The sequence below is a fragment of the Grammomys surdaster genome, unplaced genomic scaffold, assembly GCF_004785775.1.
Source record: "Grammomys surdaster isolate TR1022 unplaced genomic scaffold, NIH_TR_1.0 125581, whole genome shotgun sequence".
Lineage (NCBI taxonomy): Eukaryota > Metazoa > Chordata > Mammalia > Rodentia > Muridae > Grammomys > Grammomys surdaster.
The window spans coordinates 1823733-1833336 of record NW_021620427.1 but is presented as its reverse complement, the minus strand read 5'-3'; the positions used below and the strand labels follow the sequence as shown (position 1 = coordinate 1833336).

At 33.8% G+C, this 9604-nt stretch overlaps 1 pseudogene; it reads right to left on the bottom strand.

The window, feature by feature from the left end:
- Positions 1-2498: 2498 nt before the first annotated feature.
- Positions 2499-3667, bottom strand: LOC114638368 (annotated as a pseudogene).
- Between the last annotated feature and the right edge of the window lie 5937 nt (positions 3668-9604).

Genomic DNA, 9604 nt, shown 5'->3' with positions numbered 1-9604 from the left:
GATTAGTTCATGTTGTGTGCACTACAGTTAATTATTCCCTTTATTTTTGTACCAGTTGTCAATTACTGCAATAGTTCTCATGTATTATAACAGATATTTTTCTTTGAGTTATGAATGATATCCTTATCTGTGGAATAAGTATTTAGGTAGAGTTAAATATTATATTTTTTGGAAGATAACCTTAGTAGGTTATTTTCTGGAGTTTATCCTCTCTAACTTAAGTTAACTGTTCAATTATTTTTAAATAGGTGCATAGTCTCTCCTGTTGAGTAGAAATTAGACAGCAGTTGCTTATCCTGATTACATTGTGCCATCATTACACCAAGGAGGATACATTGCTGTTTTAGCCATTGTTGTGGGTCATAGTCTCACACCTGGGTAGAACTATTAATTATTTTCTACCTATTTTGTTCTGTCATTAAAAATTATATATTGATTAAAGTATATAGATTACAAATGCAGTCCAGCAACAGAAATTCTAGAAAAAATTCTATGGGAGAAAAATATGAGAATCATTATTTATGATGCCAGGTAAAAGCAATGATATTTATAAAATTTTCTAGAGAAGAATATTTTTTACAACTAAAATTGCCATTACTTTTCAGGAATGAACCAGTCAGTCATGGTATAATGCTAAGGTATATTTTATAACTGAAACCAAAGTAGTTAGATATAGATGTCATAGAAACTTTTCCCAAATATTTTGGAATGTCTACAGTAAAATGTTCTTTACTGTCCCAATAATATCTTTTAAATATAACCACTCCTCAAAAAATAAACTCAAAGGCATTATATAAGAGAAGAAAACAATAAACAAATTTAAAAGCAATTATTTGTATGTGTAAATAAATAATTATGAATGACAGGTCCTGGGAAAATTATATACTGTTTGATATAATGTCAAGATAGGAATGTCTGCTTGTCACACCAGTGTCTCATATTTGCTGATCACTGGAACTGACTTTGTAAGCTTTCTAATGTTCAGGATATATGTAAGTCATCTTTTATTGCAAGTGAAATAATCTTAGTGACTTTGTAAAGCCATTAAATTAATGCCTTACATTGAGAAGTTTGCTACTTTTTTACATCTTCTATTTATTGTTTTTTTTATTTTGGAATACCTAGATAGTAATCAATATATCAAAATATTTATATTATTTATATTTATACTCAGTATAGATATCTGCTGCCATAAATCTTTTGCAAAGATAGATATTGTTCTATAAAGATTTGTTTTGTTTTTAATTATGTGTGTGTGAATGGGCATGCACACCTTTGCATAGGTGTCTGTAACGTTCTGAGTCTTCAGATGTCCTCGGGTTAGTAGTCACAGGGAGGTCTACATTGACTAACTTGAGTGGTTGAAGAAAACTGGGGTCTTTCATGGAACACAACCCTGGTTCCTGAAAGAATAGTACATTTTTTGAATTTCTAGACTATACAAATAAGCATTTGTATGACAGCCATTCTTTTATTTTATTATGATTTATTTTGCCTAAAACATTGTCCTAGATGGTAAGCTTCAAAATATGCATTGTTCACTTTAGTTCTCTCAAAAATTTCAACCAAATGGAAGACAGGTAAAGAATCCATCCCAATGAGTATGTTCACTGCAGATTCTAATTTGCATAAAGGTGGCACTATTATAATTATAGCTAACTTGAATATGTGTAGATGAAAGAAAGCTTCATGGGAGTTTTACTTTCAGCATAAAATAAATGTAACTAAGCTGGCTCTGGTTTAAGAAAAGTTATTGTAGCACAATGGCAAACCTATGATAAGAGTAAAGTTAGGATTGCTAAACCCAAGGGTAATATATTTCACATGGGAAATCATTTTGTTATATGTAACCAGATCTCAAATCCAATAAGAGACTTGGTTACTCGCATGATGTTTGTGCCATCATTGTACAAGAGGGCATATATTGAAAGGTGATTCTTATTGCAGTTTTCAAAGTCCAGCACTTGGCAAAGTTGATGAATCCATTTTTCCTCTTATAATGTACTAAATGGACACAATATTAAGTCAACTACTAATGAGTTATTTTTGAATAAATAGGCTAATGCATTTCTCATTACTCATCAGACTAACATCTATTTGCAGTTGATGGTAATTAACGTATTTCCCACCTTGAGTTCTCCCCTGGACATCTTTATTATTTAGTAGATTATAAACTTACCCAAATCTACAGTTAGGATTTCATGGTATTTCAATGAGGAGTCATGAACAATGACAAGGCTAACCAGAGGCTACAAAAAGAGAGCTAAGCTTTTACAGATCACAGCCTTCTACTGGCAGAATATAAATAGATGCACTTTAGAATGCACAATGGTTTTAGTTGTTAAGGAAATTAAATAGGATCCTGATAAATGAAGACAAATCCTGATGCACTTGAGATGAGTTGTGATGTTGTACTACTGTTTAAGGGTTCCTGGTGCTGCATTTGGACACTAGCATAATCAATCTTGTGCTAACACCAAATGAAGATGCAGAAAATACTAAGTTAACTTAGGAGCTGTCCACAGGAACCAAAAGGCAGGAAAATACCCAGCATCCACCCCAGGAAGGAATTTAGCATCTAGAAGTTCTAGACTGGCACCACTCCCAATGTTCCCATGGCAGACTTTATTATCTTTGCTCCATTTGGCGAAAAAAGTGACTGTGTCTCTGCCATATATGATAATAACACAACCTGTAGAAGTGGATTTTACCACACCCATATTTCTTGCTGATCTCAGTACCACAGTGAAAGCTCCTCCAGCCAGCATGTATATCGAAGGCTAGAGATGTTTGGTCAGTCTTGGCATTCTCATCAAAATTGTCAGCAGTGACAAAGTCAAGAGGCAAAGAAATCTTCACACCATTTTTCTCAGCTTTGCACATAAGATCTTTAAACAATCTTAGATATTTTTCATCATATACAGATGTGCCAATCTCCATGTTGTTGAGCACCTTAAGGAAGATAAAAGACATTCCACCACCAAAGATCATCTCACTGACTCTGTCCAGCATAATATTAAACAGCCGTATCTTCTGTGCACCTTTAGATTCCTCCAAGATAGCCAGCAAGAGTCCCTCTGGATTCTCGAAGTCTTGGAAAAGTAGTTCAGCTCATTCTTAGTTAAAAACAAAAATCTACCAGGCTTCTGTGACAGGTTCACACCAGCTGTTGAGATGTGGGCTCAGTGTGCAGTCCCAAACTCATCGTTTACATAGTCATCCTTTAGTTTGAACAGTAAGACTTAGAAAGCATTAATTTTGCCTGGTTCAGTTTTAATCTTGTTCCCAGAAGCACCCTTTCTCTTCCCTTCTTCCTCTACATGAAAGTGGAGGTTCTCCAGCAGGATGAAAGTCCCCACTGCCGGATTGGCACTGTCATTCTCTAATTTTGGACCCACAAGGACAGAACATGTTCATCAAGCAGAGAGTCCATTTCTGAAGCAATTGGATCTAGGAGTACTTGTCAGGCATGAGAACATGATCAGGCTGGTCTAGGACAACTGACTTGGCTCCATTATTCATGCAGAATTTGATCCTTTCAACTTGGATCTTTTGGTTACTTGTTATCTGGTTATTTTTTAATAGGGATATTGAAGTCCACCCTCATCGCAACCCATTTCCCCTTCCTGACCAGTTTGTCTAAAGTCAGCTTGTTAGAAAATGACATTTTGACAACATCATGGGGTCAAGAAGTCCAGAGTTGAGGAAAACTCACCTCGAGATTTTAAACGGTTTCTCATGGACTTGACATTCTCCTAATAGTCTGACCTGGCTAGTCAGAGAACTCCAGGATCTTGTGTATTGTCCTTTATTGTGGGTGCTGGGATTTCACAGTTAACTTTCCTTTTCTTTTTCTCTTTTTTTTTTTTCTGAGCATGCTGAAGATTCATCAGGTTGTCATGCTCATAGCAACATTACTCTATTGATTCAGCTGTATTCTAGCTTCTCAGGTGAAGCTATAGTAATGCATTATAAACTTATTTTCCACATAAAATATCAAAATAAATATTTAACTAAAGTTCAGATAAATGTGACAAAGGAAGCCAAAGGGAGGCATTGCTTTCAAAGATTCCTCAGTAGATGAAAACAGGGACAAAGGTAAGACTGTCATGGCGCTAAGTGATTTACACTGAGTCTCTCTCCACTGTTGACAGGAGTCTAATGTATTTACAAAGTATAGATTCATACCTTGTATGGAAATAGTGTCTCCTTAACTGAAACTTTTCAGTGGGCTTAAAATCCAGGGTCTTTTTTGTTTCAGCCCAAGTAGAGTAAAGAAAAAAATATATCACCATAAATAGAAATAAAAACTAATTATCAGTGATTTCGAAAATAATTATCTGTCTTCAGATTCACTTCCTGCTCAATGAAATAGACTGTTCCCAGTAGTGACTTTGCCAAGGCTTTAACATTCAGCAACACCCCACTAGCGCACACTAAAGAAAATGGAAAGCAAATGCCATACCAATATTAGACATTAGCAGCTCTGTTTCCTTTCCCAACTCTCATCACACTCAGACACTAGGGACTGAAACAACATCATTTTAAACTTAAAAGTAAATTTTGTCATGTGAAAATTGCAGATGAAATAAATTCTAGCTAACCATGCCCTTTTCTCTCTGGGAAAAAAAAAGAAAACTGGATTATAAGGATCAAATTGCTCCACTGCTTTGAGAAATGTTCAAATATTCAGTTATGCACTGTGCATTTTCAAGTTACGTATTCCTATTTCAGAAACACTTCTGGTTTTGCCATGCGCTAAGGCTAGGTAAACAGATTCTCTGCGAAGTAAGCTCTACTTAAGAGATATTAAAAGCCAAGACACGTGCACTTGTAAGCCAACAAATGCAAAGGTAAATTTTTCTCTTGGTGTTTAAAGTGTCCTGCTGGGGAAAGAACACTCATTTCCAAATGCTGGGAAAGGGATCAAATAATGCTTAACATGCCCAGAAATTGTGTCTGTTTTTCTCATGCATGACAATCAAATTCAGATATTTGAGTTTTAATAAAAACTTGCCTAGTACAACAGACGCACAAACACACACACACACACACACACACACACACGCAAGAATCAGGAGCAGAAAACAGATGAAAGTGAACACTGTATGTATTCATTGAAATGTATATTTTTTAAATTTTTTGTGTATGTGTGCTTATTACATGCACATATGAGTGTAAGTATGAGTGTGCCAATTACTGAATGTGGCAGTCAGAAGGGAATTTTGTTTAGTCAGTTCTCTTTTTTGACCTTTACCTGGGTTTAGGAAACCAAACACACATTGTCCAGCCTGCATGAACAAGAACTTTCATCTGCTAAACCCTCTTGCTACCCTTGTTAGCATTTCTTACAAGGAAGTGGCAATTGTGTTTGGTTTTGTGTTCAACATTTTATGATTCAAAAGAATAACATGCTGCCAGGAGTACTGTCTTATGTTTATGGGTGTTCTCAATTTCACAAGTATATAACTTTTAATGAAATATAATATTTCACCATTTAAAATGAGAGATTTGCTTGTTTATGTTTACATAGAATTTATTGTATTCAAATAATTTCAAATCCTTCAGTGTAATCAATTTAAAAGCATAATCATATCCATAAAATGAAATATTGTATAAACTATGACCTCAAATGCTGTGATCTCAGCTTTGGGCCACCGTACATTGTCTTTCTATTTTATCATTTTTTGTAATCTTAAAATAAGTAGAAACCTAAAGTATGATGTCTGTTTTGACTTCTATATTTTTCCTAGTACATATTTAGTCAAAGTTCATCCATGTTATAGTATGTACCAATATTTCATTTTTGATAAATGATTTTCTAGTGTTTGTATGAGTCAACAACATCTCGTTTATATCTTCTTCAGATATAGGATGTGAGAATTCTTTTTCTTGCCACCATAGTTATAATCGAATAGAGTAGCCATTGGTCACTCCAGCCAAAAACTCAATGGGTGGTTAGTTTTTTCTCCTGCAACTATTGCCTCCTTTTTTCAATCCTCCTGATTCTTCCAGCCCCATCATTGGTCTCTAGTATCTTTATTGATTGATCGAGATCCAAATTGGGAAACAGGACCTTCGCATTAGAGACACTGTCTACATGAACTACTCTATTAATGAATGCTTTGATCTTTCTTATACTAACAGAACATTTTAAAAATGATTCATCATTTTTATGTTGTGTGTAGATGTATTTGACTGAACATATGTGCATGTGCCGCATGTATTCCTACTATTCACAGAGCTTCAGGAGAGGCCTCCAATCCCCATGGAGCTAGAATTACGAACAGGAGTGAGTTGCCTTGTCAGTACATGGAACCATCTCTGTTTCTCTACAAGAACATTTGTATTTTTAATCCCTCAGCCATCTCTCTAGTATTTGATACAGACATTTTGCTACATGTGTGAGATAGTGATGGTAGAGACAGACTTTGTACTTTCTTTCAATAAGACATACTCAATTTAAAGAGGTAAAGCCACTGATGTAGTCAGCCAAAAAGGATAGTATCTGATTCTTTGGTTAAGAACTCAAGACAATTATAGACCAGGTAGCAGAGTTTAAAATGGTTATTGGCCAACTTCTGGTAACAATGTTAGTTTTTCATCAGTGGAACAAAAATGCTTCAAGACAGGACTCAAAAATGTTAACAGAGGGAATATTTATCATATGTCGTAGTTTCAAAGGGTTCAGACCACAGTTTTATGGCTCTGCCCTCATATATAAAATATTATGATGGTAGCAATAGTTAGGGGAAGATTGTTTCCTTCAAGCCAGACAAAAAGCAAAAAATCAGTAGTTTGAAGGAATGTAGGTAAGAACTTTTCCCCGAGGATAAGTCTCAATGGCCAATTTCCTTCAATTAATAAGTTTTCCTATCTCCCACAGCAACAAAATATCAGTCAGAAAATTCAATCAAATTGATTAACACATTCATTTGGCTAGAACCCTTCTGGTATAACAATTTGTTAAAATGCCATTATATATACCCTCATATATCATTTATTATCTTCTAGATTTTTAAAAACTCAAGCACATTTGCAATCAGGACAGGCTAAGACATGTATTGTAACCCTTGAATGTAAGCAAGAGTATTAGAACACATTAGGATTGATTTTTTTTTTTTTTACACAAGATGAGAGTAGAGGAGGAAGTCTGAAGACTGAAGTTCTAGAACCACGTTTTCCTTGCTCTTGGTACTTTATTTGGTTTACATTTTTAGTACCATTTTTAGACACTCTAGTTTATTGCTGTTGTTTCTGATGCTTTGCTATTATTAATCCATTGGCACTCAACAAAAGTGAAAACAAGAACCATTTCTTTTCAGGAGATAAATTCATTGTAAAACCTAGCATTTCTAGTAATTGGAGACTCCAATTTTTAAGTTAAACAAGACTTATTAGATTTATAGTGCTGATCACATGTGAGTACCACTTCCAATGTGATAAAAAAAAAACCAGTCTAAGAACTTCTCATTGCTACACCATTATGATTCCCACCATACTAGTAAGAAGGCTCACAAGCATGTGCAGGGCAGTTTCAAAATTAAACCTGGCACTAACAATTTGGTGTGGATGTGTTTAAATGTGCTCTGACGAAAGTACCTGTACCCTCTATTCTCCAAAACATCACAGAGGCTAACTTGCAATATTTTCTACACTATTAACTAGAATTGAGATATAATTAATCACTGGGATAGTACTAGGAGTTGGGAAAGAGGAGAAGAAATAAGGTCTTGCTTCTTGCCCTTTATATCCTTCCTTTTATTTACGTCATTTGCTATATCCAATTCTCTGTTTTGGTTATCTCTGAATAGTACAGTTCCAATGGCACAATCTTTGAATGTTTTTGATTCTGTACTCTTAAAGAATCGATCTCTGCCTTTGACCGCTGGGTTTATAATTTCTGTGGCTTTTACTTGGCACTGAATCCTGTAAAAAATATTGTCTGTAACTTTCTATTGCTGTCATGAGCCTTTTTAATTAAGACAGTGAATTAATAATAACAATCTTTTAAGCAGATCAGTAATTTGCATTATGTATAAAATTCTAGATGATTCAGTGGCTGAGATGTAGAAAAAAATGAAACTGAATTGAATAATACTCTAATACAGTAGGACAATTTCCAGTACTATACATTAGTATATTATAGCTTTTCTAAACATATACTTTAGTTTTGGTTATTGACAGGAAAGAGATAGCCATAATACTATGGGGAGCAGTAAAAGTGATGGAGTTATTTTGATGGAAACACAAGTATAATATACTGTGATTTTGCCTTTGTCAGACAAGGGTCACAAAAAAGGATAAATGTACATTATAAGAAAAAAAGAAGCTTTGTTCAATAACTGTTCTTAGAACTCTCTATATCGTCAACATATAGAAATGACTTACTGTTCATTAAATATAATGAAGATGGTTTCAAATTGTGTTTGAAGTTTTATTACCTCCAACAAATATGCTAATAACCTGTTAATTGAGAGATAATTTTCATTTTTAAAGTGTTCCTTTAAAAATGTATTTATGTCATAAAGATAAATAAATGGATACCTTTAAAACTTCATAGTCACACTTCAGAAGACCACATAAAGTAATATAGGAGAAAATATGTAAAATGTCTAGATACCAAAACATTTTGTTTTCTATATTGTATATATTTGTATTCTATTATCTCAAAAGGATTCCAATACTGTACTTTTACTCACGTGTCTCTTTTTAGACACTCTCTAGAAACATGAAATTTATACTTTTATAATTTTCACAATTTTCTTTGACTTGTATCATATCAAAAACTTTATATACATTATGTATATATTTACATATACATAGTAGGATTAAATATGACTTTAAAAGGTAATTAATGTTTGTCAATGGGAAACAAAAATTTGAATTTATATTGACAAGATATATTAAACAGGGAAGAATTCTGATTTAAACCAAAAGTGTAAATACCCTCGAATGTACAGCCACACACATACACATGAAGTATAAACATATGATGACAGTGTCCTAGAAGTTTCAACCAAATGCTTATGCTAAGTGTCCCCCAAAATGGGTTAACTAAGAGGGGAGTTCTTATTATAGATTCTCCAATTTAAATAGCCACAATAAAACCATCTGGGCATATCCACAGATGCACAGCTTGGCTGCAAGCATAGCATTTTACTGAAGGTCATATGCTAAGTTTGGACTTCTAGGCCATTCCTTTGAATCATTTTTGCAATAGCACATTATGAAGAAAAGAGTTAGAAATTTGATGCACACACATAGCAATGTCTTACATTTGACTGATTTGAAATTGATTGCAGCTTAAAAATGCTGCTCCATATTTTTAAATTCTGCTATGGAGAATATTATGGAAAATCAATTTCAAAGTAATTGTTTCAAAGACATAGTTATGTGTATTCCTAAAGTATGTAATTTAAATATTGGTTTCAACCAATTTTGTGACTTAATTTGTAATTATATTTAATTTTCTTGGTTTTAATCTATATCCTCAGTATAAAATGTAGCTATATTAAGAAGTGAATTAAAATATGCTTTTATGTATTTGATCCCAACCTAGGCCTATTTTTTCCCCAAGAGATTTTTTTGGTACTATCTGGAT